General features: G+C 38.4%; 1 pseudogene; it reads left to right on the forward strand.

The window, feature by feature from the left end:
* The first annotated feature begins 1,567 nt into the window (after positions 1-1,567).
* On the forward strand, positions 1,568-13,610 carry LOC116532597 (annotated as a pseudogene).
* The last annotated feature ends 10,380 nt before the right edge of the window (positions 13,611-23,990 follow it).

Here is a 23,990-nt window from a genome sequence, read left to right on the forward strand (position 1 = left end):
AGCTGACTCCTAATTCTTGTCCTCTAGTCTCCTCATAGAAATCTGCTCATCTGATAGTACTTCCTGCATTCTATAAATTTTTAATCTATCATCAAATTCTGGCAATTCTATCTGCAAAATATATCCCAAATCCAGTAAATCCTAACCAGCCTTACTGCTCCAATTTAGCTTTAACCTGTCGTGATACATGAATATAAAGTGTGGAATTATGGACAGTGGACACTCAGAAGGGTGAAGAGGTGGAACAGATGATAAAACAATTACTTAATAGGTACAGTTTATGTTATTTGGGTGATGTGTACTCTAAAAGCTCTTATTTGCTGGTATACAATCTGCACATGTAACAAAATCCCACTTGTACTCCATAAATTTATAAGTAAAGTGTTGTGATAGCCTGTATTAGTCACGGTTCCTCCAGAGTAACAGATCCAATAGGATGTGTGTGTGTGTGTGTGTGTGTGTGTGTGTGTGTGTGTATGATATATATATATATCATATATATGATGTAGATATATGTATCATATATATCCCATAATACAAATACATTTTTATTATGGGAATTGGCTCATGCAATCATAGAAACCCAAAAGTCTAATGATATGATGTCTGCAAGCTGGGGAACCAGGAAAGCTCGTGGTATAATTTATTCTGAACCCAAAGTCCTGAGAGCTCGGTGTTGAGGAGTGGTATAAGTCCTGGAATCTGAAGACTTGAGAATCAGTATCTCCAGTGTCTAAGGAAGGGGGATGAATACTCCAGCTTAAGAAGAAAGAGAGAATTCACCTTTTCTCCACCTTTTTGTTCTATCTAGGCTGTTAAAGAATTGGATGATGCCTGCTCACACTATTGAAGGCAGATCTTCTTTACTTAGTCTAGTGATTCATGCTAATCTCTTCCAGAAACCTCTTTCAACACACGCAGAAGTAACGTTTCACCAGCTATCTAAAAAATCAATACAGGAGCTTCCCTTCATTGGTCTTTTATCTGTATAACATGTTACTTGAAGAATGAGTAGACTCACTTGAGAAATGTTAGAAACCATGCCTCGCTATTGGTGGTGATGGTGGGGTGAGTAGAAGCAGTAAGGCAAAAATTACTCATTTTTTTCCCTCAGAATATAACTTATTTGCTAGAGTCACAGTGTGTTCTGAGTGGACCATGGCACTTCTAGTAATGTGCTTTTCCATTTAATAAATGTTGTAATTGCTGTATCCTCTCCTCCTTCCCTAGTCCACATTCTTTGTGCAGCTTGGACTTATAATTTTAATGATACCACATTATACCATATTCAAACCATTTACCTTTATAAATAAATACTTAGCTAATGGACCAAGATAATGTCTTTTGTTTTTAGAGTCTCACTCTGTTGCCCAGGTTGGAGTGCAGTGGTGCAATCTCGGCTCACTGTAACCTCCACCTCAAGGGTTCAAGCAATTCTCCCTCAGCCTCTTGAGTAGCTGAGACAGGAATGCGTCACTACGCCCAGCTTATTTAATTATTTATTTTTTGTATTTTTAGTAGAGATGAGGTTTTGCCATGTTGGCCAGGCTGGTCTTGAACTCCTGACATCAAGTGATCCACCCACCTTGGCCTCCCAAAATACTGGGATTACAGGCATGAGCCACCGTGCCCGGCCCAAGATATTGTGTTGACTCTTCTTCCCTTCAAATAAGTTTATTTTCAAACAGCATAATGCCTGAAAAGCTAAGCAGGAGTCATTATTCCCAGATTTATGGGGCCACTCCTTAGTCCCAAGAGGCCCAGGCATGTTTATTTTATCTTCAGTCCCCTGAAGTTCTCATGAAAATAAAACAGTAGGTCTACCTTCCTCCCCTGCCTGATAAGACATGCCTGGAATACTCTTCACATATTACTAGAAATCACTTAAAAAATTGAGATGATACACAAATTTTTACTTTAGAAAAAATGAATAAAGATAAGTTGCTGTTACATGTGGGAGAAAAAATGGGCAACATTATTGTGTAAGTTTATTGAAGGCTGTGTATCGTTTCCAAATCCAGGAAGTCATAGTTTTCTATTGACTAAAAAGCAGTAGCTGAATGGATTGGTAGAGCTAATTAGGTCATTTAAAATTATTGGTTCCACTTCTTTCCATAAAGGGTATATTTATTTTCTTTGTAATATTTAAACACAACAGTTATAGTTTAAATAAACAAGTAGAAGAATGTACAGATTCATTCAAAAAACAAGCTCATTGTTTTATATTTTAAAAATTTGTAGCTGCATTCAGTGAATTCCAGTGGGATTTGATGAGTTTATCTTCTTTTTGGTTTTAATTAGAAAACGCTACTGCAATTGTAGGTAGCTATGCTAGAGAAATAGTTATGTTTTTACTTGATTATATTTAATGTTAGTGATTGTTTATTTAATGAAATTTTAGTGATGCTATGTTGTCAGCTGGATTTTGTTTTTAAAGAGCTGAGCAGGCTGCTGCCACCAGCGCAGGGGTGCTGGAGCCTGGAGGAGCCCCCGGCCACTGCCCTGCCTCCCCTGTGTCTCCCTGCCAGTCACCTCTGTCCTTGGACCTGTTCCAACAATCTGTTAAAACATGGCGGGTTACTACGAAGTTCTAGGCATGTAGAAACATGCCTCAACTGTGGATATTAAAAAGGCATATCAAAAACTGGCACTGAAGTCATACCCAGATAAAAATCCTGAGAATAAAGAAGAAGCAGAGAGAAAATTCAAACAAGTAGCCTAGGCCTATGAGGTGCTGTCAGATGCTAAAAAGCGGAGTATCTATGACAAATATGGCAAAAAAGGATTAATTGTTGGAGAGGAGGTGGAAATCATTTTGACAGTCCCTGTGAGTTTGGCTTCACATCCTGTAACCCAGATGATGTCTTCAGGGAAAGTTTTTGGTAGAAGGGACACATTTCCATTTGATTTCTTTGGAGTTATTTCATTCAGGTCACTAAGTCACGGGGTCTCACTTCATTCTCTTCCATCTCATTTGGTGGTACTGGGATGAGCAACTTCAAATTGCTATCAGTTTCTACTAAAATGGTTGGCAGAAAAATTACTACAAAGAGGATTATTGAGAATGGTCAAGAAGGAATTGATGTTGAAAAAGACGGCCAGTTAAAGTCCTAAACAATAAATGGTAAGAAACAGCTGCTGGCTTGGGTAATACATAATTCAATGCATGCATTTAACGGAAATGTTAAATAATAACAAGTGCCATTTGAGGATTAACAGGAACTTTTTTTTTAAGATTTCAAATAAACTCAACTTTCCGTATAACTGTACTTAATCCAAAGTATTTATAAACAGCTCACCAGAGCCCCTATTTGTCATAAACTTTTGAGTTTATTGTTGGAACCTATTTTTTGTCTTTAAATTGTTGAAATCTCTGTGTGTACTTTGCCTTTTTATTAAACACATTCCAAGGCGAGACTTTACCCTTTTGTAGTAGGATGAAATTGCACAATAACACCAGCATGGATCTGCTTTATCGTTGTGTCTGAAATGTGAGTCTTGTAGTATCGTCCTGCTGTGAGGCTAATATTGACAGGATTAATCTTCTACAGCAACAGTCTTCAACCGTTTTGGCACCAGGGGCCAGTTTCATGGAAGACAATTTCTCCACAATGGGGTGGGGGTGGGGTGATTCTGGGATGATTCAGGAACATTACATTTATTACATTTATTGGTTCTGGGATGATTCAGGAACATTACATTTATTGTGCACTTTATTTCTATTATTACACTGTAATATGTAATGAAATAATTATACAACTCATCTTAATGTAGAATCAGGGAGAGCCCTGAGCTTGTGTTCCTCAAGTCCCATCTGGGAGTAATGGGTGACAGTGACAGATCATCAGGCATTAGATTCTCGTAAGGAGCATGCAGCCTATATCCATCACATGTGCAGTTCACAGTAGGGTCCACGTTGCTATGAGAATCTAATGCTGTGCTGATCTTACAGGATATGGAACTCAGGAGATATTGCCAGCAATGGGGAATGGCTGTAAATACAGATGAAGCTTTCCTGGCCTACCCACTGCTCACCTCCTGCTATGAGATGCAGTTCCTAACAGGCCACAGACTGCTACAGGTCAGTGGCCCAAGGGTTGGGCACCCCTGTTCTACAGAAATAACTTTAATTTTTTTTTCAGTATTTAGTAGCAAAATATATTAATGCAATAATGTTAATACATTTCTGGTTTAATATAAATTAAGATTGTTTTCTAATTATGAATGAAAGTTGGCAGCTTGTTAAGTTTGGACAGTTGTTTAAATTGTAAAATTAAGCTTAGGTTTAAAAAAGTATAGCTGTGGGCAGGCGTGGTGGCTCACGCCTATAATCCCAGCACTTTGGGAGGCTGAGGCAGGTGGATCACCTGAGTTCAGGAATTCGAGATCAGCTGGCGAACGTGGTGAAACCCCGTCTTTACTAAAAATTAAAAAAAAATCAGCCAGGTATGGTGGTGTGTGCCAGTAATCCCAGTTACTCAGGAGGCTGAGGCAGGGGAATCGCTTGAACCCAGGAGGTGAAGGTTGCAGTGAGTCGAGATCACACCACTGCCCTCTGAGCAACAGAGCAGGACTCTGTCTCAAAAAAAAAAAAAAAAAAAAAAAAAAAAGTAAAGCTGGGTCTGGGTCTTTGTCATTTGCTTTAAAAAAAAAAAAAGAGACAGAAAATTAACATGAATGTGTTTGGTGCATTCTTTCCTGAGTGGAAGAAGAAAAAGAATGGAGCAAATGAAACCAAATATTTACTTAAAGTCATTTTGAATATTGTGCAAGTATGTGCTTATTGAGAAAGTTGAATTTTCTCTAAGAAAAATCCCCTCTAATGTCTACGTTTTAACTGCATATTAGTTTCAGATTTGGGCCTTGTGAAACAAAATAAGGATTCAGAAAAACACTCTTTTATTTGTGGTGGTGAGCACAGGCAAGACAGAGGGGAAAGGCCTTGCAGTAGCTGAACCATCCTCTGAGATTTTCTAGAAAGGGCCACTAAGAATTTTCTTTCGAGTTTTCAAATGTAAGATGTATCCGAGTGACTTCATCAGCTCATTATTATTGTAGATATAATGTTAAGAACTCAAGCTATATCTTTTTTTTTTTTTTTTTTTGAGACTGAGTCTTACTCTGTCACCCAGTATCACCCAGGCTGGAGTACAGTGACACCGGGTCAGCTCACTGCAACCTCTAACTTCTGGGTTCAAGCAGTTCTCCTTCCTCAGCCTCCTCAGTAGATTGGATTACAGGCACTCACCACCACACCTGGCTAATTTTGTGAATATTTTTAGTAGATATGGGGTTTCACCATGTGGACCAGGATAGTCTTGAACTCCTGACCTCAGGTGATCCACCCACCTCAGCCTCCCAAAGTGCTGGGATTATAGGCATGAGCCACAGCACCTGGTCCCAAGCTATATCTTTAAGGAGATTTTAGTTCAAATCCCCTGGCTCTATTACTTACTAGTTTTGTGATCTTAGAAAGGGTGATTAATTAATGGCTGTGAAATTTGGTTTCTACTCCTATAAGATGATAATACTAATTTATGCTTTTAGGATATTAGTGAGAATTTTTAAAAAGAAGTAAATCTTTGGTCTAGAGTTTCTAGGAGAAATTCACATCCAAGGGCAATCATTCAGCTTCCTGGCAGAATTCAGTCCTTGTGGTTGTAGGACCGAGATCCTTGTTTCCTTACTGGCTGTCAGCAAGGGATTTTTCTCAACACCTGAGAGGCTTCCCACATTTCTTTATACATGGCCCCATCCATCTTCAAGCCAGATTTATTTATATGTGTGTACACATATATATATATATATATATATATATATCATATATTATATTTATTATAATATGTATGTGTGTGTATGTGTCATTAAGTGACAATGTCACACGCACACACATATATATATAATATCTCTATTATATATATGATGCACACACACGTTATATGTTACTTAACAATGAGGATACATGCAAACAAATGTGTTGTTAGGTGATTTCATCACCATGCAAACACCATGGAGTGTACTCACACAAACATAGATGGTATAGCTTACTACATATCTAGGCTATATGATATAGCCTGCTGCCTCTAGGCTACATGTACTGCCTCTATTCTGTATAGCTTGTTACTGTACTGAATACTGTAGGCAATTATAACACAGTGGTAAGTATTTGTGTATCTAAACATAGAACTGGTAAGGTAAAAATATTATATAAAAAATAAAAAATGATATGCCTATGTGAAACACTTACTGTGAGTGGAGTTTGCAGGACTAGAAGTTGCTCTGGCTGAGTCAGCGAGTGAGTTGTGGGTCTACACAGTTGTTGACTTTATAAACACTGCAGATTTAGGCTATATTAAATTTATAAAAACATTTCTTTTTTTTTTCAATAATAAATTAGCTTACCATAACTTTTTTACTATAAACTTTTGCATTTTTTAACTTTTTGACTTGTGATAGCTTAAAACACAAACATGTTGCAGTTATAGTTATAAAGAATATTTTCTTTCTTTATATCTGTAGCCTATAAACTTTTTCCTATTTTGAAAATTTTTTATTTTCATTTTTACTTTTTAAACTTTTTTATTAAAAGCTAAGACACAAACACACACGTTAGCCTAGACCCACATAGGGTCAGGATCATCAATATCACTGTCTCCCATTTCCATGTCTTGCACCACTGGAAGGTCTTTAGGGACAATAACATACATGGAGCTGTTGTTTTCTGTGATAACAGTACCTTCTTCTCCAATACCTCTGAGGACCTGCCTGAAGTTGTTTTATAGTTAACTCTTTTTTTTAATAAGTAGAAGGAGCACACTCTAAAATAGCAATAAAAAGAATATTATACTAAATACACAAACCAGTAATATAGTGGTTTATATCATTATCAAGTATTATGTATTATACATAATTGTATGTGCTAGACTTTTATATGACTGGCAGCACAGTACATTTGTTTACACCAGTAAACCACAGATACCTGAGTAATATGTTGTGCTCTGATGTTACAATTGCTATGACATCACTAGGTGATAAGAATTTTTCAGCTCCGTTATAATCTTATCAGGCTACCATATATATAAAGCCCATCATTGACTGAAAGGCCATTATGTGGCATATGACTATACATAGATAGATACACACACACGTAGATGTATATATACACATATATAACAATATATGTACACATACACATGTATATAAAGAGATTTATTATATGAAATTGACTCACACAATTATGGAGGTGAGCAAGTCCCAGAATCTGCAGAGTAAGTTGGCAAGCAAGAGATTCATGACAGTGGATAGTTTAGTTCAGTCCAAGGCTAGAGCCTGAGAACCAAGAGAGCAAATGGTGTAGTTCCTGGCTAAAGGCTGGCAGGCTTGACACCAGAAAAGTCAATGTTTCCATTTGAAGGCTGTTAGACAGGAAGAATTCTCTCTTACTCAGGAAAGGATGATTCTGTTTGTTCTGTTCAAGGTCTTAATTGATGGGATGAGACTCACCCATATCAGGGAGCACAATCTGCTTTATTCAGTCTACTGATTTAGATGATAATCTCATCCAAAACATCCTCACAAAAAGATCCAGAATAATGTTTGACCAAACTTTTTGGCCCTTGTGGCATGAACAAATCACATTTCATGTACTGAACATTTAGTCTATGTCAGCTTACTACTCTGTTTAATCTTTACAAGTGACCTTATGGGCGGGTCCTACTCCCAGTGTGGTTTTCTATGTGAAGATGTGAAGAAGAGAGAGAGAGACATTAAGAAAAATTCCCAATGATTTACAAACAGTAAATAGCAGATCCAGGCCTTTAATCTAACTAGTCTGGCTGTAGATGCCATACTCTCAATGTCTGCTCCTGTTGCTCAGTCATCTGCCCAAAGAAGATGGGCATCCAGCCACATGGAAATCCAGCAGGTTTGATCCAAAGGAAACAAGTCTTTGGTAGACCAATCCACTTGTGTTTCACTGATATATCTGTAAATGAGCAGATGGCTCCCTGGAGGAATGGAGGAGGAATTTTCTAGCAATGTAAAATAATTAATCATGTTCATATCTTTAGCAGACTTATATGGATTAGAAAGATGAATTAACATCATATTACTTATTGAAACAGTAATAAATAATCTATTGTTCTACCCACTGTATTGGCCCCCCAGATGCCTCTACCTGTGGGGCCAATACAGTGGGTAGAATATAGAGGTATCTGTGCGGCCAATACAGTGAGTAGGAATAAATCCCCAAGAACAGCAAATATAGATTCAATTACATCACATTTTTACCTGTCTTTTGCTAACATGATTAAGTAAGTGCTTCCAGAATAGTTGACAGTTTGGTCATGACGAGTCCCACTAATTATAGGGTACTAGAGAAATTTAGATGCCAGAAAAAAAGAGAGAAAAAAAGAGAATTGTATGATCTAATGAAGTTTTCCCATCTCCAATATCTGTGAAACATATTATTTGGTAATATTTCAGAGATGTGTATGTAATTTGAAGTAAATTAATATTGTAACCAGAAGTATCTATTTTGGGACCCACATAACAATTGCAGTTGGTATGACGTGTTTGTCCTTGTGTGCCTGCCTGGTTACCAGGAGAAATCTGTCCTGGACTCAGCATTAGGCAGGAGACACCACTTTGCCTGAACCTGCTGAAGGCTTGCATTACTGAGGGGCTGAGAGACCTTCAGTGGGTTGTAACGCCTCTCAGATACATGTCTTTGAAAAGATCGTGAACTAGGGTACTAAGCTTTTATAAAAATCATCAATATTTTACAATGATAGGGAAATCAACATAGAATGGAGATCTCACTAAAAGGGAAGAGCTTTGTTTATTGCCCATGATACAGCTGCCTGTTACAGGGTTCAGATTTGCAAGTCTTAGAAGATTGGCAAAGGCTAGGTTGTGGAACTTTACACTGATTCATGAGAATAAAAATCTTTCTTAGGATAAGGCAACTTTTTGCCTTCAACACTATAGAAATATTGCCTAGGGACCATGAGCTTCTCAGGGTCCCATAAAAATACTTGAGGCTTAAAAAATTATTGGCTCCAAATATGAAAAGCTAATAGCTAAGTTGAAGTTAATAAATGTTTAAGGTATGCAAGGTATAACATCATGTTACTCCATTACCTATTAAATTTCTTATTAATTAAATATTGATTATTTTTGAAAGCAATTTGTAGATTGGATATTTTTAACTTGCCAAAGTTCTCAAGAATAAATTATGACTACAGAGAATTTGAGGCTAATTTTAAATTAAATGAATTATGTGTTTAATTTCTACAATAAATTATGAAGATATTCCAAAATTTTTACATCAAAATAGTATATTAATTATCTTTAACAAGTGACATAGAGCTTTTAAAAGTATATGAAATACAAGCTGCATGGTGCTTCTAGCAGTAAGGTTGTCCAAATCTAGACTAGGTTTCAAATGAGTCAGAGTATGATAAGCAACAGAAAGATGTATATGCAAACAGCATCAGATAAGTCAAGAAAAAGCATCTGAAAAGATAGGCAGAGTCTAGAGGTAGAGACTATGAAATATGGGCCATTAGGGAAGGCTGTCAGCAGGTAGCCATACAATACTTACCTTCACCAAGAGAGGACTGGCAATAACAGCAAGTCATGGTCTCAGCCCTAGACCACCAAACTGGGGTTCAGAGTTAGGGATTTTTCTTCTGAGGAATAAGTCAGATGTTGCACTACTACAAGCTGGCACAAGGTAAAGTTGACATTGGTAGCAAATTTGACTTGCTTATGATTTCCATGAGTTTTAAGCTAGAATTCAGTATTCCCCTGACCACGAACAGGTTCCAGAGCCTGGGTAAAGATTAATATGCGAGAATCAAGAAAGTCAGCAAATAATTATTAAGCATTTACTCTGTGCCAAGGCTGTGCTAAGTTTTAGGAATATGGTAGAGAGCAAGCCAGATGTTAACTACTACACCATACTGTTTAATGTCTAATGAGAAAGAGACATTAGACCAATAACAATTGGGATAAGTGCTACTGAAGAGAAGCATGAGATGCTAAGAAAGTAGGGCAAAGACTATGGGAGCAAGAAACCCAGACAGATCATTACAGAAAAATGAAAACTAGACCAAGCATGCCTAGAACTGGAAACTTTATTGACAGGAGAATCTCCTTCAGGTAGAAGACATCACAGTAGAAGTTGCTGGAGGGCCGGAGAGGAGCTTGGCATGAAGGCATTTCTAGGGATCTTGTGGGACAGTTATATCGATCAGGGCTGAAGAGCTCTTGGTTAGCCCTGAGCACACAGGATTTTCCCTAGGGCAACATGTGACATTGAGAAATGCTCTCTTGAAATATATTTAAGGGGCTCTGGATTACCCTGCTTTTTCTCATAAATGAACGATCATTTAAAGATTGTACTAACACTGTCTCTCAGACACTTTGGCTATTACACTTGCCAATGGCCAGTTAGTGTTACCTTATTGAATTAGCCAGTTGAGAAATCTATCCCTTTTATTTACTTATTTATTTTTTTTGAGCTGGAGTTTCACTTTTGTTGCCCAGGCTGTAGTGCAGTGGCACAATCTCGGCTCACTGTGGCCTCTGCCTCCTGGGTTCAAGCAATTCTTCAGCCTCAGCCTACCAAGTAGCTGGGATTACAGGCACCCACCACCATGCTCAGCTAATTTTTGTACTTTTAGTAAAGATAGGGTTTCACCATGTTGGCCAGGCTAGTCTCGAACTCCCGACTTCAAGTTATCTGCCTGTCTCGGCCTCCCAAAGTGCTGGGATTACAGGCGTGAGCCACTGCGCCCAGCCCCTTTTAATCTTTAACATGCAACTTAGGCCCTTGAAACCTCAGACATCCCTAACACATGTATAATTCTTTAGAATAATAAATAAGTTGTATTCAACACCAATTAACATCAACATCAAAAATATTGTGCATGGCACACATCTCATGCAAGCAGCAAGCACTGACTGTATAAAGCACTCTCGACTGGAACTCTCCCAGCCCAAATGACTTCATGCAGAGAAAATAAATAACAGTGAGCAAGCAGCATGATTTGGATAGAGTAGACTTATTTTGTGTTTTGTTTTCTTTTTCAACCTCCAGCAGCCCTTAGCACATGTCTTACTCATTAAATATTTGTTAAAATGAGAAGTGTATAGAACTTAGTGTGTTTTTCCAGTGCCACATCTGATTCTGAAAGTAGACCAATCCAAGTCGAATCACCTAGCATTTTTATTTTAGAGATAGCACTCCTCTCCCTTTGCCTTCCCCTGAAGCAGAGAGACGAAACATGATAATGCAATCATTTGCACTGAGCATGTTCTGCCTGAAAGGACTTTTGTAGGTTCTTTTAGTCTCAGAGAAAGGTATTCATTGTTAGTTTTTAGTATTTGAAGATGACCTCACTGATAGGATTTTATCCCTAGGTTGCTGAAAGAGCTGTGGTCTAGGAGGTGTGTAGGAAGGCTTTTCTTTGGTTTGTGGTCAGAGCCTGTTTCCGGGGCCTGGTATTTGTAGTGCCACCTTTCTTCAGGCTGCTTGCCAACATAAGTTGGCTCATGTCTGTAAGTTGTTCACCAGGTTCCTCTGTTGGCAGGTGTTCTATTCCAGAATTCCATAGTTATCAAGAAATGGACTATGTCAACACAAGCTTTTATTGCGTTTTGAGACACTTTTGGAGCCTCAGACAGCTGCTCTCATTTTGCAGAGCAGACTGCAGCTGAAGGTTTGGTAAAGGTTAATTTTTAAATGGATTCCATGATGCTATATGTGGCATCTCCCTTGGTATATGAATCATTCAGCACATAACCCCGTCGTTAGATCATTTTTTGTGTGAAATTTTTGTTGGTCACCTTGAAAACTGCATCAATCACTTGGTAATGGAAAAAAGGTCAATGTAATGATCTGCTTTGAAAATAAACAGTCTAACTTGACTTTGGCATTCAGAGCCTATTATCATGTGGTAACATCATTCTATTCCAATGACATTATCTGCTAAGGATATTATCATGGTGGAAAATATTTCAATTTGGTTATCGGAACAATGAAGCTGTGATATTTAATTATGAAGAAGTATGTTTAATCTGGGGAATCTGACATGTTGACCATCACAGTTTGCTTGTCAGAAGCCTGGGAAAGGTAATGAAATTTGAACAGAATATTATTTAGTGACCCACCAAAATTGTGGATTCAACAGTTTTTCTTGCTTTCTCAAGTTATTTTCTTTGTAATACTAGTTCATCCATTAAGTCTGTTAATTAACAAATTAACAAATTAATGAATCCAGTTAATACACTAGCTAGTAGAAAAGGGCTAAGGTATGAAGAATAGCATCTCTGGCCAGTTTTTACTTTTGGAAGTTGAGATTTGTTTAAATGACACAGCAAGAAAAGCACTTCCAAGTTGAAATGCCAACAGTGTAAGGAGAGTTTCTTCTCCCTTCCCCCACACAGGTTGAAATTTGAAAATAAAACAAAGCAATTAGCCATGTGGATTACACTGATAAGCATATAATGTGATGAATTAAGGCTGATCACAAAGTGGTAGAGTCAGTGCCACTGAAATCAGGTTTGAAATGCAGTACAGGGTACGTCCTGTTCTATAGTAACTCCTCTGCTGAAAATCAGCTATGCCATCCTCCCTTGTTAAATGGCCTTCAGTTACAGCTGTTGGCTAGCCAATAAATAGCTGGTCCCCCTTTCCTGAGTACTTATTATGTGTCAGGCATTATACTTGATCTCAGGGCATAGATATGTGGACAGTGCTGATGTTGTCCTCAAAGTGTTTTCCATCTCGTAGGAGACAGGCAGAATAAATGACGGGGTTTGCTGTTTACAATGTACAATAATGTAATATATGAGCAAGAACCAGTTAATCAGAAACTCAGAGAACCCTGCAATACCTGAGCTGGAGGAAACAGAAAGCATAGAGTCCATTCTTGTTTGACAGTGAAACTTCTGAACATCTGAGAATGGCAGTGGCTTTCCCAAGGTCATGGAGCAGGTTGGTGGCAGAACTAGGACCAGCACCTGGTTTGCTGGTCAGTGTTCTTTCTGCTGCATTACACTCCTTCCAGAGCTCTATTCCCAGCCTAGTGTCAAGGGGATTGGAATTCTGCTGCAGAAGGAGTTGCAGAGGGAGACTTTGCTTCACAATTTCCCTTGGTCACAAGCTCTAATATGAAACCTTTATATTTCCTTTCGTTTATCTGGGGGTGAAGGATAGATTCCAGGAGAACCTAGCTAATGGCAGACTGTTTCTGCAGCTGGGCCAAAGATGCTCAGTGCCCTGGTTTTGGATGCTGAAATATTCTGAGTCATTCACTTGGAGTGTCCCCAGATTCACAAAAGTGCCACAAGGACCACAATGCAGAAGCTCTGTATATGTGGAAGGCTGGGAAGAATGAAGGGGATTGTACTCAGGGCAACCACCACATTCACATGGGAGGTTGTTCTCAAACACAGTATAAGAACACAAAAATGCTGTTTTTTTCCAGACAGGGGGCCAAAATCAGAAGGTCAGTGACATCAAACTGTGAAGAAAAGTAGCCCAGCCTGCTTGTGAACGAATGTTGAATGATTTAGGTAATTGACAGAAATATATTCTTTCTGGCTTGCTTTTGTTTGTTGTAAATCATTTACTGTTTCTAAAAACTGTATGTATTTATGGTATAAAACATGATTTTTTTTGAAAAATGGGGATTTATATATTTATCATGAATCCCACAAGGTAGATGCTATTGCCATACCCTTTTTGTATAGAAAGTGAAGCACAGAAAGGTGAAGCTGTCCAAGGTTAGGTAACTGGTGGGAATCCAAGCTGCCATTCAAACTCGGCAGCCTCCTTCCACAGTCCATCCTCTTCCTCATATGGCCTCTGGCATTTTCTCTGGAGCAATTTCACACTTTCTCCTTCCCAAGGGATCTTGAAACATCATGATGTTTTGATATACATATACACTGTGGAATGGCTAAATCAAGCTAACTAGCATATGCATTATCCACAAGCATCACTTTTTTGCTGGTGAAAACATTTAAAAGTTACTCAAATGGATTCTCTTAGCAATTCCTTTTCTGGCTTGTACTTCTTCACTTCAGCTTAGTGCTCTTTGTTGGTTCTCTTAGTATATACAAGCCAAAATCTTCTTAGTCTGTAGACTCTATAGGTAGAATGTATATCAGAAAGAAATCATAGAAGAACTGGTTTTAAATAACCCAAAACTTTGAAGGCTAATTCAGAAGTGAGTGCTGTGTAAATTTGGCATTGTTACATTTTACAGAGAAGTCTTACTTTGTTCTGCCGAACTATTAAAAAACAAAAACAATATATCCACAGACAGAATTTTCTCTGCCACTTAAGAAGCCTCGCATACCAAACCGAAACTACTGAAGCTGATCACAAAGGAATACACATCACTGGTAACTCTGTAAGAAACAAAAGGAAAAATGAATATGTCCAGTTACCACGAGCCCATGTAATAATGCATGGTTGTGTGACACAGAAAATAGTATATAGGTCAAAAATGCCTTGGAAAAATAAAATTTTTTAAAATATGGTGTATGTAGATCTTAATCCACTCAGCCATATTTTTATATTAATGCATGTATTATATTTGTATTTAGATAGGAGACAGCATGTTAGAGAGGGAAGTGAGTGAGTGAGTCAGACTGTGAAAGTTAGGATCCTTATTCAGGCCCTGGGAAAGTTACTTAATCCTTTTGAGTCTCAGTATTTCATTGGAAAAATGAGAAATTTATTCATGTAAAAGTCTTGGCACAGCATTTGCTGCATTATGGGCATTCAGTAAATGTTAGTCCAACTTTCCTTCCTAATTCCTGTAAAAAAAACAAAAAACAAAAAACACCAGTGAGAACGACTTGGGAAACTCTTGTGAAAAATCCTTTCTTTTCATACTTAACAATAGCACTCTTACAATTGGATATCTTGGTGGGTATATCTGGTTTATTATACAATTCTAATAGAGAAAAGCTCTAAGAAGACCAACTTGGAAGGAATGCCCCAAGAGAGGCTGTAGGTCCTGTTTGATATGTAAAGGAAAATCAATCAATAGCAAAGTTTCAGAGAGAGAGAGAGAGAGAGAGAGAAAGGAAGAAACCAAAACACACGTCTTTCTCCTTTGTGGTACCAGTCAGTGTTCCAAAGACACGGCCATCCCATTATTTATTGTCCAAACTTGGACGCTTTTGAAAATGAAGGAAGACAGGGAAAAATTTCAAATATGGCAGGATGCAAGGAGAACAGAGATACATCTTGGACTGTCCAGAGCAAACCAGGACATACAGTTACAACATCTATAGGAGTTAATTGGACCTCATGCAATGTGTGGCCACAGAGACTTTGACCAAAATCCCCAATGGGCTCCTAATGGTTAGACACACTATAGTCAGTTATGCAGCCTTCCTGAGACTCATTTGTGCAAGGGGGTTAATGAGAGCTATGCTTCAGGTCCGTTCTCAGGTTCGAAGAAATACATCTATAGCACTTCAGACAAGATGGTATATAACAAATGGAGAATATTTTAGGTGCATAAGTCATACAGAAAGCCTGCATGAGAGGTGTTTGAGAATAAGGAGACAAGTGAATCTCTCAAAAGGCAAGAATCTCCCCATACCTGTCTTCAGCTTCACAGAACTTAGAACATCAGGGCAATGGGGGAGAGAAATGAAATGTACAACCATCGTGGGCTAGTTGCTGTTAATTTTGAATTTGGTTAACTAGTTTTTGCAAGTATTTTTGCCAGATATAATATCTATCTATTTCTATCTATCTATATATATAGATAGAAATAGATAGATATTTTATCTAGTCAATTACATGATAATCTAAAAAACTGAGTGGATCAGAAATCAAGAAGGAGGACGTATTTGGGGAAATGACTATTGCTGAATGTGTGCATGCTGGCAGTGAATTTAGATTAGGAGAGTTCAGCTGTAAAAATGTGGGACTAATTGCTTCCTCTTCCCTAAAATGTGTAAATGGCCATGGAGATGCTGAAGCCTCCTACCAAGAGGGGAGCAGTAATCCCCTCTTTTGCCCATCTCTCCTACTCATAGAAAGATAGATTTCCAGCTACAAATAAATTAATGCCTGTTGTGTGTGCTTATATCACACTGTAGGTATGAACTCACCACTAGTTAGGTGACATTTTGAATTCTCATATTTTCCTCAATCCACCTGCTATTCTTTATATACATGAATATCTACTTCCATTTATTCCAAACCACCCAGGCAAGGCAACACTTTAAAAAACATACCACTGCTAAGCCTTGGATAGATATCCAAATACCTGATCAGTATAAATGCCATATCTACAGACATCATCATCCTCAAATCGATTAGCTGTTAAAATAACAGGGGATGTCTGAATATTCTGTCATGCATGATTATTTATTTATTAGCCTGTTTACTTTTTTTGTATCTGTATCAGCAAAACAGAGGAGGAAGTTGAGATCTGGAATGTAATAGTAGACAAAAACTGGACTATTAATGATTATTGAAATTAGATTAAAATACATTTATGAGAAAGAACCACATTGGTGGGATGAGGTGGTTCACTCATTGAACTACTCCTGATGCCACTGCATTTTCATTGACGTTTCTTCTTAAAGCCAAGCCAATTAAAAAAGCCCTGCTTTTGTGAGGGTGGATGTTTTCCACCTGCCTCTTAAGAAAGAGTCCTGGGGAGGGCAATATGGCCAAATAGGAACAGCTCCAGTCTACAGCTCTGAGAAAGACCATTGTAGAAGGTACAGGATTTCTGCATTTCCAACTGAGGTATCCAGTTCATCTTACTGGGACTGGTTAGGCAGTAGGTGCAGTCCACAGAGGGTGAGCAGAAGCAGGGTGGGTGTCGCCTCTCCTAGGAAGTGCAAGAAGCCAGAGATCTCCCTCCCTCAGCCAAGGGAAGCCATGAGAGACGGTGCTATCCAGCCCAGATACTATGCTTTATCCATGGTTTTTGCAATCTGCAGACCAGGAGATTCCCTTGTATGCCTGCACCACCAGAGCCCTGAGTTTCAAGCACAAAACTGGATAGCTGTTTGGGCTACACTGAGCTAGCTGCAGGAGTTTTTGGCTTTGTTTTTTTTTTTTTTTTTTTTTTTTGTACCCCTGTGGCACCTGGAATCCAAGTGAGACAGAACCATTCATGCCCCTGAAAAGGGGGCTGAAGCCAGGGAGCCAAGTGGTCTAGCTCAGTGGATCCCACTCCCACAGAGCCCAGTAAGCTAAGAACCACTGACTTGAAATTCTTGCTGCCAGAACAGCAGTCTAAAGTCAACCTGGGATGATCAAGCTTTGTAGGGGGAGGGGCATCCACCATTACTGAGGCTTGGGTAGGCATTTTTCCCTGACAGTGCTAAGGAGGCCAGGAAGTTCGAACTGAGCAGAATTCACCACAGCCTGTCAAAGTGGCTGTGGTCTGACTGCCTCTCTAGATTCTTCCTCACTGGGCAGAGAATTTCTGAAAGAAAGGCAGCAGCCCCAGTCAGGGCTTATAGATAAAACTACTATCCCCCTGGGACAGAGGACCTGGGAGAAGGGGCAGCTGTGGGTGCAGCATCAGTGGACTTAAACATTCCTGTCTGCCTGCTTTGAAGAGAACAGTGGATTTTGACAAGGAGGATTCTTCCAGCACAGTACTTGAGCTCTGCTAAGATACAGATTGCCTCCTCAGGTGGGTCCCTACCACTGTGCCTCCTGACTGGGAGAGACCTACAAGCAGGGCTCTACAGACACCTCATACAGAATGCTTCAGCTGGCATCAGGCCAGTGCCTTCTGGACGAAGCTTCCAGAGGAAGAAGGAGGCAGCAATCTTTCCTGCTCTGCAGCCTCTGCTGGTGATAACCCAGGTAAACAGGGTCTGAAGTGTACCTCCAGCAAACTTCAGCAGACCTGCAGAAGAGGGGCCTGACTGTTAGAAGAAAAACTAACAAACAGAAAGCAATAACATCAACATCAACTAAAAGGAGCCCCACATAAAAACCCCATCCAAAGGTCATCAGCCTCAAAGATCAAAGGCAGATAAATCCATGAGGATGAGGAAAAATTGAGTAAAAGCACTGAAAATTCCAAAAACCACAACACCTCTTCTCTTCCAAATGATCACAACTCTTCTCTAGCAGGGGCACAAAACTGGATGGAGAATGAATTTGATGAATTGACAGAAGAAGGCTTCAGAAGGTGGTAATAACAAACTCCTCTGAGCTAGAGGAGCATATTCTAACCCAATGCAAGGAAGCTAAGAACCTTGATAAAACATTCCAGAAACTGCTAACTAGAATAAAGAGTTTAGAGAAGAACATTAATTACCTGATGGAGCTAAAAAATACAACATAAGAACTTCATGAAGCATACACAAGTATCAATAGCCAAATCAATCAAGTGGAAGAAAGGATATTAGAAATTGAAGATCAACTTACCGAAATAATGTGTGAAGACAAGATTAGAGAAAAAAGAATGAAAAGGAATGAACAAAGCCTCCAAAAAATGGGACTATGTGAAAAGATCAAACCTATGATTGATTCATGTGAACCTGAAAGTGTTAGGGAGAACAGAACCAAGTTAGAAAACACACTTCAGGATATTATTTGGGAGAACTTCCCCAACCTAGCAAGAGAGGCCAACATTCAAATTCAGGAAATACAGAGAACATCATTAAGATACTCCTTGAGAAGAACAATCTCAAGACACATAATCTTCAGATTCTCCAAGGTTGAAATGAAGGAAAAATGTTAAGAGCAGCCAGAAAGAAAGCCCAGGTTACCTACAAAGGGAAACCCATCAGACTAACAGTGGATCTCTCTGCAGAAACCCTACAAGCCAGAAGAGAGTGGGGGCCAGTATTCAACATTCTTAAAGAAACGAATTTTCAACCCAGAATTTCATATCTAGCCAAATTCAGCTTCATAAGCAAAGGAGAAATAAAATCCTTTCCAGACAAGAAAATGCTGAGGGATTTTGTTCCACCAGCCCTCCCTTACAAGAGCTCCTGATGGAAGTGCTAAACATAGAAAGGAAAAACTGGTACCAGCTACCACAAAAACATACCAAAATATGAAAACCAACAACACTGTGAAGAAACTGCATCAACAAATGTGCAAAATAACTAGTGAGCATCATGATGACAGGATCAAATTCACACATAACAATATTAACCTAAAATGTAAATGGACTAAATGCCACAATTAAAAGACACAGACTGGCAAATTGGATAAAGAGTCAAGACCCTTTGGTGTGCTGCATTCAGGAGACCCATCTCATGTGCAAAGACACACGTAGGCTCAAAATAAAGGGATGGAGGAATATTTACCAAGCAAATAGAAAGCAAAAAAAGCAGAGGTTGCAATCCTAGTCTCTGAGGAAACAGACTTTAAACCAACACAGTTAAAAAAAGACAAGGGCATTACATAAAGGTAAAGTGATCAATGCAACATGAAGAGCTAACTATTTTAAATATATATATGCACCCAATACAGGAGCAACCAGATTCATAAAACAAGTTTTTAGAGACCTACAAAGAGACTTAGATGCCCACACAATATTAGTAGAACAATTTAACACCCCACTGTCAATATTAAACAAATCAATGAGAAAGAAAATTAACAAGGATATTCAGGACTTGAACTCAGCTCTGGACCAAGTGGACCTAATAGACATCTACAGAACTCTCCACCCCAAATCAACAGAATATACATTCTTCTTAGCACCACCTAGCACTTATTCTAAAATTGACCACATAATTGGAAGTAAAACACTCCTCAGCAAATTCAAAAGAATGGCAATTATAACAAACAGCCTCTCATACTACAGTGCAATCAAATTAGAACTCAGGATTAGAAACTCACTCAAAACCACACAACTGCATGGAAACTGAAAGTCCTGCTCCTGAATGACTACTAGCTAAATAATGAAATTAAGGCAGAAATGAAGAGGTTCTTTGAAACCAATGAGAACGAAGAGACAATGTACCAGGATCTCTGGGACACAGCTAAAGCAGTGCTAAGAGAGAAGTTTATAGTACTAAATGCCCATATCAGAAAGAGTGAAAGATCAAAAATTGACACCCTAACATCAAAATGAAAGGAACTAGAGAAGCAAGAGCAAACAAATTCAAAAACTAGCAGCATACAAGAAGTAACTAAGAGCAGAGCAGAACTGAAGGAGATAGAGACATGAAAAACCCTTCAAAAAAATCAATGAATGCGGGAGCTGGTTTTTTTAAAAGATTAACAAAATAGATAGACTGCTAGCCAGACTAACAAAGAGAAAAGAGAGAATAATCAAAGAGACACAATAAGAAATGAAAAAGAGGATATTACCACTGACCACAGAAATTCAAACTACCATCAGGGAATACTTTAAACATCTCAATGCAAATAAACTGGAAAATGCGGAAGAAATGGATAAATTCCTGGGTACATACACCCTCCCAAAATTAAACCAGGAAGAAATCGAATCCCTGAACAGACCAATAACAAGTACTGAAATTGAGGCAGTAATTAACAGCCTACCAACCAAAAAAAACCCAGGACGAGACGATTAACAGCCACATTCTAACAGAGGTACAAAGAGGAGCTGGTATCATTCCTTCTGAAACTATTCCAAACAATAGAAAAAGAGGGTCTCCTCCCTAACTCATTTTATGAGACCATCATCATCCTGATACTGAAGCCTGGCAGAGACACAACAAAAAAAGAAAATTTCAGGCCTACATCCCTGGTGAACATCAATGCAAAAATCCTCAATAAAATACTGGCAAACTGAATCCAGCAGTACATCAAAAAGTTTATCCACCACAATCAAATCTGCTTTATCCCTAGCATGCAGGTCTGGTTCAACATATGAAAACAAATAAACGTAATCCATCACATAAACAGAACCAAGGACAAAAACCACATGATCATCTCAATAGATGCAGAAAAGGTCTTTGACAAAATTCAGCACACTTTCATGCTAAAAAACTCTCAATAAGCTGGGCATGGTAGCTCACGCCTATAATCCCAGCACTTTGAGAGGCTGAGGCAGGTGGATCACGAGGTCAGGATATCAAGACCATCCTGGCCAACATGGTGAAACCCTGTCTCTACTAAAAATACAAAAAATTAACTGGATGTGGTGGCATGTGCCTGTAGTCCGAGCTACTTGGAGGCTGAGATAGGAGAATCACTTGAACCTGGGAGGTGGAGGTTGCAGTGAGCCAAGATCGGGCCACTGCACTCCAGCCTGGGCAACAGAGCAAGACTCCATCTCACACAATCAACCAACCAAACAACAAAAAAACCCTCAATAAACTAGGCATTGATGGAACATATCTCAAAATAATAAGAGCTATTTAGACAAACCCATAGCCGATATCATACTGAATGGGCACAAGCTGAAAGCATTCCCTTTGAAAACCAGGAAAAAACAAGGATGTCATCTCTCACCACTCTTATTCAACATAGTCTTGGCACTTCTGGTCAAGGCAATCAGGCAAGAGAAATAAAGAAAGGGTATTCAAATAGGAAGAGAGGAAGTCAAATTGTCTCTGTTTGCAGATGACAGGATACAAAATCAATGTGCAAAAATCACAAGCATTCCCATACACCAATAACAGACAAGCAGAGAGTCAAATCATAAATGAACTCCCATTCACAATTACTACAAAGAGAAAAAATACCTAGTAATACAACTTACAAGGGATGTGAAGGACCTCTTCAAGGAGAACTACAAACTACTGCTCAAGGAAATAAGAGAGGACACAAACAAATGAAAAAACATTTCATGCTTATGAATAGGAAGATGAATAGGAAGAATTAATATTGTGAAAGTGGCCATACTGCCCAAAGTAACTTACAGATTCAATGCTGTTCCCATCAAGCTACCATTGACTTTCTTCACAGAACTAGAAAACACTACTTTTAATTTTATATGGAACCAAAAAAGAGCCTGTATAACCAAGACACACCTCAGCAAAAAGTACAAAGCTGGAGGTATCATGCTATCTGACTTCAAACTATGCTACAAGACTACAGTAACCGAGAAAGTATGACACTGGTACCAAAACAGGGATATAGACCAACGGAGCAGAACAGAGGCCTCAAAAATAACACTGCACATATACAACCATCTACTCTTCAACAAACCTGACAAAAACAAGCAATGGGGAAAAGAAGATTCCCTATTTAATAAATGGTACTGGAAAAACTGGCTAGCCATACGCAGAAAACAGAAACTGTACCCCTTCCTTGACTGCCTTATGCAAAAGTTAACTCAAGATAGATTAAAGACTTAAACATAAGACCTAAAACCATAAAATCTCTAGAAGAAAACTTAGTTAATACCATTTAGGACATAGGCATGGGCAAAGACTTCATGAATAAAACACCAAAAGCAATTGCAGCAAAAGCCAAAATGACAAATGGGATCTAATTTAACTGAGGCACTTCTGCTCAGCAAAAGAAACTATCATCAGAGTGAACAGGCAGCCTACAGAATGGGAGAACATTTTTGCAATCTACCCATCTGGCAAAGATCTAATACCCAGAATCTACAAGGAACTTACATAAATTTACAAGAAATAAACAACTCTATCAAAAAGTGGGCAAAGGATATGAACAGATACTTTTCAAAAGAAGACATTTATGCAGTCAACAAACATATAAAAAAAAAAGCTTATCATCACTGGTCATTAGAGAAATGCAACTCAAAACCACAGTGAGGTATCATTTCACACCAGTTAGAATGGCAATCATTAAAAAGGCAGGAAACAACAGATACTGGAGAGGATGTGGAGAAATTGGAATGCTTTTATACTGTTGGTGGGAGTGTAAATTAGTTCAACCATTGTGGAAGACAGTGTGGCAATTCCTCAAGGATCTAGAACCAGAAAGACCATTTGACCCAGCAATGCCATTACTGGGTATATACCCAAAGGATTACAAATTATTCTACTAAAAAGACACATGCACATGTATGTTTATTGCAGCACTATTTACAATAGCAAGGACTTGGAACTAATTCAAATGCCCGTCAATGATCGACTGGATAAAGAAAATGTGGCACATATACACCATGGAGTACTATGCAGCCATAAAAAGAATAAGTTCATGTCCTTATCAGGGACATGGATGAAGCTGAAAACCATCATTCTCAGCAAGCTAACAGAGGAACAGAAAACCAAACACTGCATGTTCTCATTCATAAGTGGGAGTTGAACAGTGAGAACACATGGACACAGGGAGGGGAACATCACACACCAGGGCCTGTCAGGGGGTGAGAGGCAAGAGGAGGAAGAGCATTAGGACAAATATCTAATGCATCTGGGGCTTAAAGCCTAGATGATGGGTTTATAGGTGCAGCAAATCACCATGGCACATGTATACTTAAGTAACAAATCTGCATGTTCTGCACATGTATCCCAGAACTTAAAGTAAAATTACAAAAAAAAAAAAACCCAAAAAACAAATATTCCTCATTTTTTTAATATTTATTTTTTCTGAGAAACAACATACATTTTTTTAGATTTATTGAGTGTTCTTATTTTAAAAACAAATTAATATATACATATGTATTTATATTTTCATTGAGACCTTGTTTATTATTCCCATAAATAAATTATATACAAGTATATTTTTACCAACCCCTATGTATGATCAATGAATGGGTTTCTCTGAGTTTTTTATTGTATTACCAATTCTGCCATTCATGTGATCAACATGTACTTAAAAAGATGCTCAGTTTTACAGTCTAAAATTTTAAGGTTAACTTTGAAATCAGAATTGAACAAGTGAAAATTGAGATCTTTATTTTCCAATAGAAATAACATTCAGTTTGATGCATTTAAATCAGCAGTAGGTAAGTGCCCATTCCCTTAGTATGAAAGGATACATCCAAATGCCATATAAATGTTATCTTATAATTGACGGGGTTTGGTTTGGCAATGAAGCTTCCCAAGAATAACAGAGTCTGGCTTCCCTAAGCCTTTCT

The sequence above is a fragment of the Sapajus apella genome, unplaced genomic scaffold (assembly GCF_009761245.1).
Source record: "Sapajus apella isolate SASKATOON/1434 unplaced genomic scaffold, GSC_monkey_1.0 scaffold3, whole genome shotgun sequence".
Lineage (NCBI taxonomy): Eukaryota > Metazoa > Chordata > Mammalia > Primates > Cebidae > Sapajus > Sapajus apella.